At 47.9% G+C, this 15,013-nt stretch overlaps 1 long non-coding RNA gene across 1 annotated transcript in view; it reads right to left on the bottom strand.

Moving 5' to 3' along the window:
• Nucleotides 1-4,839: 4,839 nt before the first annotated feature.
• LOC142304402 (uncharacterized) overlaps nt 4,840-15,013 on the bottom strand; it is a 510,057-nt gene continuing 499,883 nt past the window's right edge. The window contains exon 8 of the long non-coding RNA XR_012753091.1: nt 4,840-4,914. This is a non-coding gene — a long non-coding RNA (uncharacterized LOC142304402). The remainder of the gene's footprint in view (nt 4,915-15,013) is intronic.

Genomic DNA, 15,013 nt, shown 5'->3' with positions numbered 1-15,013 from the left:
GAAGCCAGCACACACAGGCAGGGCCATCGGACCCCGACCAGGCTTGGAGCCGCCGACAATAGTCAAATCCGAATGTGACTGGAACCCCAGGGTTTTTCTAACAGCAAAAGTTCCGATTGAAGGCAACCGCCCACACCGTGAGGGTATACAGCTATCGCCTAAGGCTAGAGACCCAAGGGCCAGCGCCTGCGGGCAAACGAGCTCCTCCGGTACCCATACACCGGGGAGCGGACTACCGTTGGAGATCCATAGTAGTCAAACGAGAACATCAAGGTGCAGGGAAAGACAGCCACCATCACCTGTCCGGGGAGAGACACGGCAGCTGGCTGCGCGACCCGTCCATCTAGCCGTTTGGTTTACCCAGGACTTTGTACATTTCTTACTGAGTGAGTACACCTGTGCCATCCGGCACTGCGCCGTGCTGTCCCTGCAACCCTGCACCTCACCAACCCTGCCTCCCCGTCACATCACCGGGCCCCGGGACCACCGACCCCTACCCACGGAGGGGGAAAACAACATCCCAGCTGCTCCCTACCATCGCTCCCGGGATCCCCATCACCAGCAGCGGTGGTGCCCATATTCACCACGACCCGTGGGTGGCGTCACGGACTAAATCCCCCAAACCAACCACCCTTTTCACTCACGGGCGAGGAGCGCTGCTCGAGTCCACAGATCCGGCCCACCGCTCGAGCCACCGAGCAGCAGCAGCTCATTTTCCCCCTCCGTGGTTAGGGGTTGGTGGTCCCGGGGCCCGGTGAGGTGACGGGGAGGCAGGGTTGGCAAGGTGCAGGGTCGCCTGGACTGTGCAGCGCGGTGCCGGATGGCACGGTTGTACTCACTCAGCCACAAATGTACGCAAAGTCTCTGGTAAACCAAACGGCTGGATGGACGGGTCCCGCAGCCGGCTGCTGTGGCTTCTCCCGGATGGTTGGTGGTGGCTGCCTTTCCCTGCACCTTTGTGTATGTTCGGTCCCAATGGCTTCCCAATGGTAACCCGCTCCTCAGCGTGTATATGTGCCGGAGGAGCCCTTTTGCTCGCAGGCTCTGGCCCTTGGAACTCTAGCTGTGGTGGTTGCTGTATTTCCTTCTTCTGGTCGGACGGTTACCTTCTATCGGGTCTTGGATGTTAGAAAACCCCTTGGGTTCCGGTCACTAACAGATTTGACCTCTTAACGGCGACTCCAAGCCTGGTCGGGGTCCGCAGGCCCTGCCGGTGTGTGCTGGCTTCACTTCGCTCCCCGCTTCGGTACCGGCGGGCCACCGCCCGACCCCGGTCCTACGGTTCTGCGTTGATCTGCCTCTCCTGCAGATGGCCACCACCATCTGCCAACCTTGCTCTTAGTGCCTGGGCCACACACCCGGACACCGTCAGTTTACTCCTCCACTACTACTTCACTCCTTTCACTTGCACTTCCCTAACTGATCTGACTTCCTTTTCCCGCCTCCAGGACTTTGAACTCCTCAGTGGGTGGGGCCAACCGCCTGGCTCCACCCCACCTGGTGTGGACATCAGCCCCTGGAGGGAGGCAACAAGGATTTTGTGTCTGGCTGATGTGCCTGTTTTGGGGTGGGGGTGTGTGTTGTAGTACCTGTGACGACCTGGCTAGTCCAGGGCGCCACATGACCTCATGAGATATCCCATAGCACAACTGACATCACAGGAATCACAGGAATCACAGCTTGTGGCTCAACTGCATGTTTGGAAGTTGCTGGTTTGATTCTTGGGGGATGAAGATAAAGAATGTTTTTATGATTCTATGAAAAAAAGATGATTATTTGCAAAAAAGAAGGCTGAAAGGAGAACTAATAGCGGTCTACAAATATCTGAAAGAAAGTCACAGTGCAGAGGGAACCACCCTGTTCTCATTAGCAAAAGTATGTACAAGAAGCAATGGGATGATACTAAAAGGGAGGCGATTCAGATTAGACATTAGGAAAACCTTTCAGGCTGTGAGGGCAGTCAGGGAGTGGAACAGGCGATAACGGGAGGTAGTGAAGGCAGTCAGAGAGTGGAACAGGCTACCACGGGAGGCAGTGAGAGCAGTCACAGAGTAAAACAAGCTACTGCGAGAGGTAGTGAGGGCAGTCAGAGAGTGGAACAGGTAACCATGGGAGGTAGTGAGGGCAGTCAGAGAGTGGAAAAGGCTACCATGGGAGGCAGTGAGGGCAGTCAGAGAGTGGAACAGGCAACCACGGGAGGTAGTGAGGGCAGTCAGAGAGTGGAACAGGTGGCCGCGGGAGGTAGTGAGGGCAGTCAGAGAGTGGAACAGGCTACAACGGGAGGTAGTGAGGGCAGTCAGAGAGTGGAACAGGCAACCACGGGAGGTAGTGAGGGCAGTCAGAGAGTGGAAAAGGCTACCATGGGAGGCAGTGAGGGCAGTCAGAGAGTGGAACAGGCAACCACGGGAGGTAGTGAGGGCAGTCAGAGAGTGGAACAGGCAACCATGGGAGGTAGTGAGGGCAGTCAGAGAGTGGAAAAGGCTACCATGGGAGGCAGTGAGGGCAGTCAGAGAGTGGAACAGGCAACCACGGGAGGTAGTGAGGGCAGTCAGAGAGTGGAACAGGTGGCCGCGGGAGGTAGTGAGGGCAGTCAGAGAGTGGAACAAGCTACAACGGGAGGAAGTGAGGGCCGTCAGAGAGTGGAACAGGCTACAACGGGAGGTAGTGAGGGCAGTCAGAGAGTGGAACAGGCTACAACGGGAGGTAGTGAGAGCAGTCAGAGAGTGGAATAGGCTACAATGGGAGGTAGTGAGAGCAGTCAGAGAGTGGAACAGGCAACCATGGGAGGTAGTGAGGGCAGTCAGAGAGTGGAAAAGGCTACCATGGGAGGCAGTGAGGGCAGTCAGAGAGTGGAACAGGCAACCACGGGAGGTAGTGAGGGCAGTCAGAGAGTGGAACAGGTGGCCGCGGGAGGTAGTGAGGGCAGTCAGAGAGTGGAACAGGCTACAACGGGAGGTAGTGAGGGCAGTCAGAGAGTGGAACAGGCAACCACGGGAGGTAGTGTGGGCCGTCAGAGAGTGGAACAGGCTACAACGGGAGGTAGTGAGGGCAGTCAGAGAGTGGAACAGGCTACAACGGGAGGTAGTGAGGGCAGTCAGAGAGTGGAATAGGCTACAATGGGAGGTAGTGAGGGCAGTCAGAGAGTGGAACAGGCTTCAACGGGAGGTAGTGAGGGCAGTCAGAGATTGGAACAAGCTACAGCGAGAGGTAGTGAGGGCAGTCAGAGATTGGAACAAGCTACAGCGAGAGGTAGTGAGGGCAGTCAGAGAATGGAATAGGAGACCACGGAAGGTGGTGAGGGCAGTCAGAGAGTGGAACAGGCAAACACGGGAGGTAGTGAGGGCAGTCAGAGAGTGGAACAAGCTACAACGGGAGGTAGTGAGGGCAGTCAGAGAGTGGAACAGGCTACAACGGGAGGTAGTGAGGGCAGTCAGAGAGTGGAACAGGCTACAACGGGAGGTAGTGAGGGCAGTCAGAGAGTGGAATAGGCTACAATAGGAGGTAGTGAGGGCAGTCAGAGAGTGGAACAGGCTTCAACGGGAGGTAGTGAGGGCAGTCAGAGATTGGAACAAGCTACAGCGAGAGGTAGTGAGGGCAGTCAGAGATTGGAACAAGCTACAGCGAGAGGTAGTGAGGGCAGTCAGAGAATGGAATAGGAGACCACGGAAGGTGGTGAGGGCAGTCAGAGAGTGGAACAGGCAACCACGGGAGGTAGTGAGGGCAGTCAGAGAGTGGAACAAGCTACAACGGGAGGTAGTGAGGGCAGTCAGAGAGTGGAACAGGCTACAACGGGAGGTAGTGAGGGCAGTCAGAGAGTGGAATAGGCTACAATGGGAGGTAGTGAGGGCAGTCAGAGAGTGGAACAGGCTTCAACGGGAGGTAGTGAGGGCAGTCAGAGATTGGAACAAGCTACAGCGAGAGGTAGTGAGGGCAGTCAGAAATTGGAACAAGCTACAGCGAGAGGTAGTGAGGGCAGTCAGAGAATGGAATAGGAGACCACGGAAGGTGGTGAGGGCAGTCAGAGAGTGGAACAGGCAACCACGGGAGGTAGTGAGGGCAGTCAGAGAGTGGAACAAGCTACAACGGGAGGAAGTGAGGGCCGTCAGAGAGTGGAACAAGCTACAACGGGAGGTAGTGAGGGCAGTCAGAGAGTGGAACAGGCTACAACGGGAGGTAGTGAGGGCAGTCAGAGAATGGAATAGGCCACCACGGGAGGTAGTGAGGGCGGTCAGAGAATGGAATAGGCGACCACGGGAGGTAGTGAGGGCGGTCAGAGAATGGAATAGGCGACCACGGGAGGTGGTGAGCTCTCCATCAATGGAAATCTTAAAGCGGAAGCTGGATAAACATATAGCTGGGATGATTTAGTTAAACCTGCACTCGCAGGGGGTTGGACCTGATGGCCCTAGAGGTCCTTTCCACCTTTATCATTCTATGATTCTATGAATAATAGAACATATTTTAGACAGTAGTTGACTCAGAGGGAAGTTTTCAGTCTTGTAACTGTTCTGGTTCATTATTTTGATGCGTTTAAGTGGTGATTATTTGTCAAACAAGAGCTTTTGGGCAGGAAGGGCTCAAAATGTTGAATTTCTTTTTTATTTTTTTATTAACAGATAGTTGGTGAACTAAATGTGTAGAACTTTGGTCAATGCGGATGGCCTCAGATGTGCAGACTGCACACAAAACTAATCTTTTATGTATAAAGGAGGCAGCGCCCATTCCTCATAGTCACAGATATAACGTGAGATATTATAAGGTCTTGTTACAAAAATCCATTATGTGATGACATATATCACTTCTACGTCTCATGAGTTTTGTTCTCACCTTCTTGTGTAATCTGGAAATAGTAATTTCTCAGTCTCCAGCCTTCATTACTGACGTGGATAATCCAAGCCTCTTAGTAAATTTCACCTGTAAAGATATAATCTCAGAAGGTGACATTGATGTATTTGGTCACGGATCCCTTACCCTTATCATCCTTCTTTACGATACGTTCACCCCCGATCACTACAGAACTATTATGTATGCACCAGAGAAGGTGCTATTTTATAGAGCTGGCACAATGGGAAAGGGGCCCTTGGGAGTCATTTACTCGTTCATTCGTTAATTAGTTACCATCAGGTCAATTTTTATTATTTTCATAATTTGTAATTGTCAAAGTAATTGGATGATGAGAATTTATTCCACCCGGTACCTAAAAATCATCCATGGACCAAATGTATAGCTCATTTCTAAATTAAATCTGAGTTATTTTGCAAATCTTTGTTTTTATTGATTATAATTTATTATTTTGTTTTATAACCATTCATTAATTTCCAGTTTGGTTGACTGCTAATCGAATCCATTGACTTTTCCCACTATGATCTTCACTATGCTCTCATATCACAATATTAGGAAATGTATTTTCTCTTGGTATTTTTTAAGATATCCCCCTACTTTCAGCCATAAAGTGTATATCACATTGATACTTGCTTTTTGGAACAAATTGTGGATTTTAAAAAACTAAAAAAAAAATTCTAATTCTTAGGCGCAGCCAGACTTTTACAGCTGTACAATAAAGAAAATATCAACCGGAGCTTTCTAACCTGTAAAGCGGCTGTGAACAGCTGGCAGACATTGGGGTTTTGCAATTGCCTCAAACAATTGTTTGACTTTGATCTTTTACACTCATAAAACACTTCTTCATAGCGGTGGGATACATGGATTAGGGAGTAAAACTGTTGTTTCTTCCTTCATAAAATCAAATACTTTTTAATAAGCAAACTAAAAACCAGCAGCTGTAATCTCAGCCACATTACAGTAACTACCTGCACATTCTGTCTGGTCTTCCTATTATGGAAATTGAATTCATTTTTATGGTTGTTACTCACCTTGTCCAGCTCAATTGTGGGGTTCACCATCTTCATTTTGCTTCAATTAGCTCCCTCTCCTCTTCTGCTGCCTTCCTCCACTCTTCTGCTGCCTCCCTCTGCTCTTCTGCCGCCTCCCTCCACTCTTCTGCCACCTTCCTCCGCTGTTCTGCCGCCTCCCTCCGCTCTTCTGCCGCCTCCCTCCGCTCTTCTGCCGCCTCCCTCTGCTTTTCTGCCAGCTCCCTCTACTCTTCTTCCGGCTCCCTCTGCTCTTTTGCCAGTTCCCTCTGCTCTTTGGTTGGCTCTCTGCTGGCTCCATCTGCTCTTCTGCTGGCTCCCTATGCTCTTCTAATGGCTCTCTCTGCTCTTCGGCCAGCTCTCTCTGCTCTTCTGCTGCCTCCCTCTGCTCTTCTGCTGCCTCCCTCCACTCTTCTGCCAGTTCCCTTTGCTATTCTGCTGGCTCCCTCTGATCTTCTACTGGCTGTGTCTGCTCTTCAGTTGGCTCCCTGTGCTGTTCTGCTGGCTCAGTATGCTCTTCTGCTGGCTCCCTCTGCTCTTCTTCTGCCTCCCTTCACTCTTCTGCCAGTTCCCTTTGCTCTTCTTCTGGCTCCCTCTGATCTTCTACTGGCTGTGTCTGCTCTTCAGTTTGCTCCCTGTGCTGTTCTGCTGGCTCAGTATGTTCTTCTGATGGCTCCCTCTGCTCTTCTGCTGCCTCCTTTCGCTCTTCTACCAGTTCCCTTTGCTCTTCTGCTGGCTCCCTCTGATCTTCTACTCACTGTGTCTGCTCTTCAGTTTGCTCCCTGTGCTGTTCTGCCGGCTAAGTATGCTCTTCTGCTGGCTCCCTCTGCTCTTCTGCTGCCTCCCTTCGCTCTTCTACCAGTTCCCTTTGCTCTTCCGGCGGCTCCCTCTGCTCTTCTGCTGCCTCCCTTCGCTCTTCTACCAGTTCCCTTTGCTCTTCCGGCGGCTCCCTCTGCTCTTCTACCAGCTTCCTTTGTTCTTTAGTTGGTTCCCACTACTCCTCTGTCAGCTCCCACTGCTCTTTATTTTGCTCCCTCTGCTCTTATACCAGGTCACTGGACTCTACCACACTATTTACACATTCTGCATCAGACTTTAACCTATTTTTCTTTACCTCATTGCTGACTAGTCTGGTGTGCTGCTTCACTCTACTTCATAAGTCTCTCTATGCTAATTTTTTATTTTCCTAGTGAACTTCTGATTTTCTCCCCCTCAGTGTCCATAGTTTCTATTGTTATATCTGGTTGCACTGCTGCACATGCTGTAGTGCAATCATTTACTACTTGGAATTGCTCAACCTGACAAAAAACGTTAAAGACAGAGCTCCCCAGGTGAAAAACAACATTAACCCCTTCACGACCGGCCAATTTTTCACTTTCTGTTTTTTATTTCGCCATTCTTTTTCTGAGAGACGTAACTTTTTTATTTTTCAGTCAATATGGTCATCTGTGGGCTCATTTTGTGCGGAACGAGCTGTACTTTTAAATGAAACCATAGGTTTTACCATATAGTGTACTGGAAAATGGCAAAAAAATTCCAAATGCAGAAAAATTGCAAAAAAAGTGCGATAGCACTATTGTTTTTGAGATATTTTATTCACTGTGTTCACTATATGGTACAACTGATGTGTGGGTGTGATGCCTCAGGTCAGTGCGAGTTCGTAGACACCAAACATGTATAGGTTTACTTTTATATAAGGGGTTAAATAAAAATCGGAAGTTTGTCCGAAAAAAGTGGCGCACGTTTTACACCATATTCCGTGGCCCGTAGCGTTCTCATTTTTTGGGATCTATGGCTGTGATGGCTTATTTTTTGCATCTTGAGCAGTCGTTTTTAACAGTATTATATTTGCGTAGATGCTACTTTTTGATCGCCTCTTATTGCATTTTGCGCTAAAAATGTGGCGACAAAAATCCGTCGTTTTGGCGTTTGGAATTTTTTTGCCGCTACGCCGTATACTGATCAGATTAATTGATTTTATATTTAGAAAGATCGGGCATTTCTGAACGCGGCGATACCAAATGTGTGTATATTTTTTTATTTTTTTAACCCTTTAATTTTCAATGGGGCGAATGGGGGGTGATTTGAACTTTTAGGTTTATTTGTTTTTTTTTAATTTTTTTAAAACTTGTTTTTTAACTTTTTTTTTTTATTTTACTAGTCCCCCTAGGGGGCTATTGCGACCAGCATTCCGATCGCTCTGCACTATCTGCTGATCACAGCTACATAGCTCACTTTCTTTTTTACTGGGCCGCAGGCACAGCGAAAGTGAAAGCAATTCATGTGTAGTACAGGAGTCATCACATGACCCTGTGCTACCATGACAACTACCGGAAGTCACGTGATCGCGTCACGTGACTTCCGGTATCGGGCTGCAGGTAAAAGTTTACCACGATTGCGCTTATAATGGCGCTGTCACATATTGACAGCGCCATTTAAGGGGTTAAACGGCATGAGCAGATAACAATTCTGCTCGTGCCTAGCAGGCACACATCTCAGCTGTGAAAATCAGCTGAGATGTGCGCCGATCACAGCATGCTGCCGCCGGCAGACCGCGGGCAGTAACGTTATGACCGCTAGGACGTAATTTTACTGCCCGCGGTCGTTAAGGGGTTAATATTAAAAGAGTAAAAAAATAATACAAATCTACAGTTGTGGAGGTTAGCAATCATGACTGCAGCATCAAGAAAACGTTTTCATTTTCCATTTCCAACACTAAATATTTGATGGGACTTACAGAATTGGTCAAATTATATTTTTTCCATTTATTTGTGAAAATATCGACAATTTGGTGAAAATTTTTCTAATTTTGTTATTTTCAAAATTTCATTTGTTATTCCTTGAAACCAGAGAGTTATGTCATACAAAATAAATCCAAGCAAAGGAAGAAAGGTGGCATCTCACCATGAGGTTTTTCAGCTTTATTCAAAGCATGTGAATTACAGCAGGTGGAGCAGGGCTCCTGAGTACTAGGTGGCAGACGTTGGTCTTGGCCTGGTAGGAGCTGGAACCCCGGTCGAAGGGGTTAGTGTCAGGGGGCACGGACAGCCAAGGAGGGAAGCCGGCAGCTTTGAGCTATCACCGGGCAGGGGCCAGGACACGATGGGGTACGTGGACCCTAGGCCGGGAAGTAGCTTCACGCGTTCCGGTAATTTACCCGACGGGGGTGAAGACTTCAAGATTCATCCCCAACCCGCTCTAAAATCGGGGTACTAGCGCACCTATGGGATAGGACTTTCCCAATACAGTCCAAAGAAATCTCACGCGTGAACCCTGAGAGTAAGCTCACTCCGTTAGGCATACGGATGAGCAGGACCCGAGGAGTTTTATACCCAAGGGTCCAAACAAAGATAAAGGTCCCAAGGACAGGGCCACAGGCTAACAGCAACACCAAGGGCACGGACCCAAGTGTGCTCCCTACAAGCTGCAGTGGTGCTCAGAATTCTGGTTTACAAGCTGTCGGTGTTGTTATTCCTGAACTGAGTGAGTACACTGAAAACCCCTGTTCCTATCTCCCACGGCACCCAAACGCCAACCATCCAACGGGCCCCGGGACACAAACCCCCTACCCACGGAGGGGTTAAACATCAGGCTGCCAAACCACCGTCACCGGGTTCCCCAACGGCAGCGGTAATCCCTCACATTACCATGCACCGTGGGTGGCGTCACGAACTTCCTATCTCCCTTGTACATATCCCCCCTCTTCTTTTAATTTGAGTGTCCGCACGGACCCCCCGGATCTGGAGACCCCTCGAGCCACCGCGGCTCCGGATCCGAGCGGCTCAGCCGCTGACATGGGGGCGGTACATGTGCCTTGTCCGGACCTGTGTGTGGATGATCTGATGTGGTTGTCAACAAGAAACATTAAGTTTAAGGTGCCTTCACTTAAATTAGGACCTCAGTATATTGGTCCATTCTGGATCACTGCTATCATTAATCCCCTGGTTTCCACCTGGTGTCACCCGCATCCTCCCAGATTCATAATGTTTTTCATAAATCCAGGTTAAATAAATTTGTGGGTTTGTGAGCCCCTCTTTCCTTACCTTCCCTCCATTTCTAGTTGGAGGGTCATTGGACTTTCAGGCATCTAAGATCATTGATTCTCGTTTTGTTTGCCGTTCATTACAGTACTTGGTTCACTGGCACGGTTATAGTCCTGAGGAGAAGACTTTGGTACCAGCCTTAGATATCCATGTGGAACATCTGGTAAGGTAATGTCATTGTCTTTATCCAGAGAGGCCAGCTCTTGAGGGTCCAGGTGCCCCTCTTAGCAGAAGGGGTACTGTCACACACAGTTTTGCACAAACTTTGCCGACTGCCATGGGTGAAAAAAAGACTGATCCAAGTTCACTCTTTCTCCACCAATTCTACATTGTGTTATTCTGGATTATTTATACAAAAAGACAGACAACACTCCCTGACATGCAGTGTGAAAAGGTGCCGAACTGAACATGACATATAATGACAAAAAAGACAGTTGCACTCTAAAATGCTAAAGCATGCAAACCATGAATGTAAGAACATATACATGCATTACTGCTAAAGAAAATCTAAGAAAAAAGTGAGATATTTAGTATACAAAAATGACCATTTCTATATTTGCCCAGTAGCCACTTCAAGGCAATTTCATATTACTGGATACCTACACAGAGGAGCTTCAGTTCAGTGTAGGCACCCAGTAATATGAGATTGCCTTGACGTGGCTACTGGGCAAATATAGAAATGGTTAATTTTGTATACTAAATATCTAATTATTTTCTTAGATGTCCTTAAGAAGTAATGCCTGTCTCTATTCTTACATTCATGGTTTGCATACTTTAGCATTTCAGAGTGCAAATGTCTTTTTTCTGTCTCTGGATTAAGTACAATTAGAGATAAGTGGACCTGTTGAAGCTCGGGTTTGCCAGGTTCAGCCACACTTTAGATAAAGTTCTGTTCAAGACCCGAACTGGACGTGAACTTGACCCCAGAGGCTGAACCCCATTGCAAGTCCCTGATTGAGCAATTCTTGTCTACACCAATATACAGCCAGCCATAAAATTACCATTTCCGTGGGAGGGAGAGTTTTTATTTTTTTGTACACACTACATCTGAAAATGCTCTTGTTATTCCCAGCGCGAGCGTTTCAGAAACTGCAAGAGGCTCAAACAGGGCCGAGCGCGGAGTGTACTTGAGCACACTGTTGTTGGTTTGCATAAGTAAAGCACTCGAACTCCAAACTCAAAATCTGATTTTTTTGTGAAGTCCATGCTTGAAACGAACCCCAAATTTTACAGTTCGAGTTCACTCCTCTCTATCTAAAATCATTAAGGCCGTTTTTTTCTGAGAAAAGCATCTGGCCCTTTTGTAAGTGCAGATATAATATTTTGTGTTAGGACGTTACAGCCTAATAACGCTAAAGCGGGATTTACACGTTGCGACATCGGCAATGAGATATCGTCAGGGTCACGTAGTTAGTGACGTACATCCGGTGCCGTTACCGACATCGTAGCGTGTAACGCAAATGAGGGACGATTAACGATAACAAAAACGTCAAAAATCGTTGCTCGTTGTCACATCGCTCATTTCCTTAATATCGCTGCTGCGACAGGTACGATGTTGTTTGTCGTTCCTGTGGCAGCATACATCACTATGTGTGACACCGCAGGAGCGACAAACATCTCCTTACCTGCCTCCACCGGAAAAGGAGGAAGGAAGGAGGTGGGCGGCATGTTCCGGCCGCTCATCTCCGCCCCTCGTTTTCTATTGGGCGGCGGTTCAGTGACGCTACTGTGACGTCGCTGTGATGCTGAACGAACCGCCCCTTAGAAAGGAAGCGGATCGCTGGTCATAGCGACGTCGCAGAGCAGGTAAGTGAATGTGACGCTGCCGTAGCGATAATGTTCGCTACGGCAGCGATCACCACATATCGGCCATACGACGGGGGCGGGTGCTATCGCGCTCGGCATCGCTAGCATCGGCTAGCGATGTCGCAGCGTGTAAAGCACACTTAACTGTAAAGAACCCTTTCCTGTACTGCAGACATTCCTTAGAATTTTCCATATATCTTAAGAAAATGCGTTAAAGCCACACACACATTATAAAGTCACACAGAAATTATACCTATAGATGTAAAGGACATTGAATGTGACAAATGACACTTACTCTTGCTATTGGGTTCCCTCAGAGTATCAAAAACTTTTGAAGTTCCCAAAAGTTGGATATCTTATTATAGACTTTTCTTCAAGTAATGCTAAAAGAAATGCTTCTGTCTGCATTAGCGGTTTTATAATGAGATGACTGATCTAGTGTTATCATCATTTTTAGTAGTTGAGGGGGCAGGATGCTTTCAAAAACGTAAAGGCGGGAAGTCTATCTGTGTTCTCATCCCATTTTAGTATACATTAGTATAGAATGGCTGCTTACTTCAGAGCCCCAGTAAATGGGGTATTTGCTCTGGGAGGGCTGTTCACTATAATGATTAGAGTTGAGCGCGGTTCGTGGTTCGAGGTTCTCCAGTCCTAGGCTCGAGTGATTTTGGGGCCTGTTCTAGATCGAACTAGAACTCGAGCTTTTTGCAAAAGCTCGATAGTTCTAGAAACGTTCGAGAACGGTTCTAGCAGCAAAAAAACAGCTAAATCCTAGCTGGATTTCCGCTGTAATAGTGTAAGTCACTCTGTGACTCACACTATTATGAAATTTCAGTGTATAGTGTGCGTGAACAGCGCCTTCAGATCACTGCTGTTTGTATAATGGTATAATTTTTTTTTTTTTTCTTGTCTTCCTTCCCTAAGCGCGCGCGTCTTGTAAGGCGGGCCAGCATGTCAGCCAATCCCAGACACACACACAGCTAAGTGGACTTTGAGCCAGAGAAGCAACGGCATGTGTGATAGGATCTGCATGTCACATGTCCCTGCATTATAAAACCGGACATTTTCTTCACGGACGCCATTATCTGCCTTCTGCGTCTTTGGTGTCAGACATCACTGTCGCAGCTCCGTCCTCCTGAGTCCTATCGCCGATACAGCTGTATGCGATGCATACACAGCGTTAGACAGCATAGGGAGAGCACTTTATAGCAGTCCTTTTAAGGGCTCAAATCGGCAGGGTCAGAGTTAAGGTGACAGGTCCTGAAAACAGCGCCAGCGTCTGTGCAAACAAGGTCAGGGATTTCCTCCCTGCATTTCACCATTAGGAGGGAATAGAAAGGCAGGCTTCCATTCCTCTACCCAGAGCACCACAATCCTGGCACTGTACCCTCCTGTCCTCTGCACACTCCAACTCATTATAACTAAGCCATTATACTAGCAAACACTCAGTGTACCTAGTGGCATCCTATACGTGGCTATTGGACTTTGCTATAGTCCCACTAGTGCAAAGACATTTGCAGCACCTCTGCCTGCATTGCACACTCAAACTCATAACTAAGCCATTATACTAGCAAACACTCAGTGTACCTAGTGGCATCCTAAACGTGGCTATTGGACTTTGCTATAGTCACACTAGTGCCAAGACATTTGCAGAGTGCATCTGCCTGCGTTGCACACTCCAACTAATTATAACTAAGCCATTATACTAGCAAACACTCAGTGTACCTAGTGGCATCCTATACGTGGCTATTGGACTTTGCTATAGTCCCACTAGTGCCAAGACATTTGCAGAGCGCATCTGCCTGCGTTGCACACTCCAACTAATTATAACTAAGCCATTATACTAGCAAACACTCAGTGTACCTAGTGGCATCCTATACGTGGCTATTGGACTTTGCTATAGTCCCACTAGTGCCAAGACATTTGCAGAGCGCATCTGCCTGCGTTGCACACTCCAACTCATTATAACTAAGCCATTATACTAGCAAACACTCAGTGTACCTAGTGGCATCCTATACGTGGCTATTGGACTTTGCTATAGTCCCACTAGTGCCAAGACATTTGCAGAGCGCATCTGCCTGCGTTGCACACTCCAACTCATTATAACTAAGCCATTAAACTAGCAAACACTCAGTGTACCTAGTGGCATCCTATACGTGGCTATTGGACTTTGCTATAGTCCCACTAGTGCCAAGACATTTGCAGAGCGCATCTGCCTGCGTTGCACACTCCAACTAATTATAACTAAGCCATTATACTAGCAAACACTCAGTGTACCTAGTGGCATCCTATACGTGGCTATTGAACTTTGCTATAGTCCCACTAGTGCCAAGACATTTGCAGAGCGCATCTGCCTGCGTTGCACACTCCAACTCATTATAACTAAGTTGCATTGTCAGGGATATTTATTCTTTATTATTCTGCTGTTAATAAAGCTAGACCACCACTGCAATCTTCACCACCTCTCAATTTTTACTACCACATTTTCAGTCCACAATCTTGTCGCAATCAACATGAGTGGCAGAATGACAGATGCTGGTGGAAAGGGGAAGAGGCGTGGTGGAAAAGGCAAAAAAGGTTTTGTCCGTGGGGAAGGTGGCAAAGCTCCATTATCATCTGCTGAAGATAGACCATCCACCAGCAAAAGTAAGATGTCTACTACTTACCGTGGACAATCCGATGTGCTCCCTTTTTTACGGACACGAACAACAGGAACAAAGGTAGATGATGGGCAAAAAAGGAAAATGCTTGAATGGATCTCAAGTGGTCCAACAAGTGCCCTCTCAGCCACTTCAAGTACCGCATCCAAAAAACACCAGTCCTCTGAGTTGTCATCCCAATCACACTTGATTTCTCCCAGCTCTGAAGTCTCCATCAGCCCTGCACAGTATGGTGGAACTGAGATGGCTGAGTCTGCAGAGCTGTTCAGTCACACTATACCCTTGGAATCAGAGGTCTGCTCCCAAGCTACAGTGAGTACAGAACAGGAAATGGTCTGCAGTGATGCCCAGAACCTTTGTGACTCTGATTCAGGCCGTGAGGACCAAGTTTCTGAGCATAATGTTGACCCTTTGTCACAAACTGTAACACCTGTGGTTATAGACAATGAGGAACATACTGATGAAGATGAGACGCAGATACCAAATTGGGATGACAACTTAAATATTCGGTCAGGGCAAGAAGAGGCTCGGTCTGAGGGGGAGGGGAGTGCAAACACAACAATTGATGATGACGTTCTAGATCCCACCTACTGTCAACCCCCAGTCAGGCACTCGAGGAGGTCAACAGAGGCGG

This window comes from Anomaloglossus baeobatrachus, chromosome 4 (assembly GCF_048569485.1).
Source record: "Anomaloglossus baeobatrachus isolate aAnoBae1 chromosome 4, aAnoBae1.hap1, whole genome shotgun sequence".
In the NCBI taxonomy this organism is placed as follows: domain Eukaryota; kingdom Metazoa; phylum Chordata; class Amphibia; order Anura; family Aromobatidae; genus Anomaloglossus; species Anomaloglossus baeobatrachus.
Note: the sequence above shows the minus strand (reverse complement) of the source record. Positions and strands in the feature narration are given on the sequence as shown.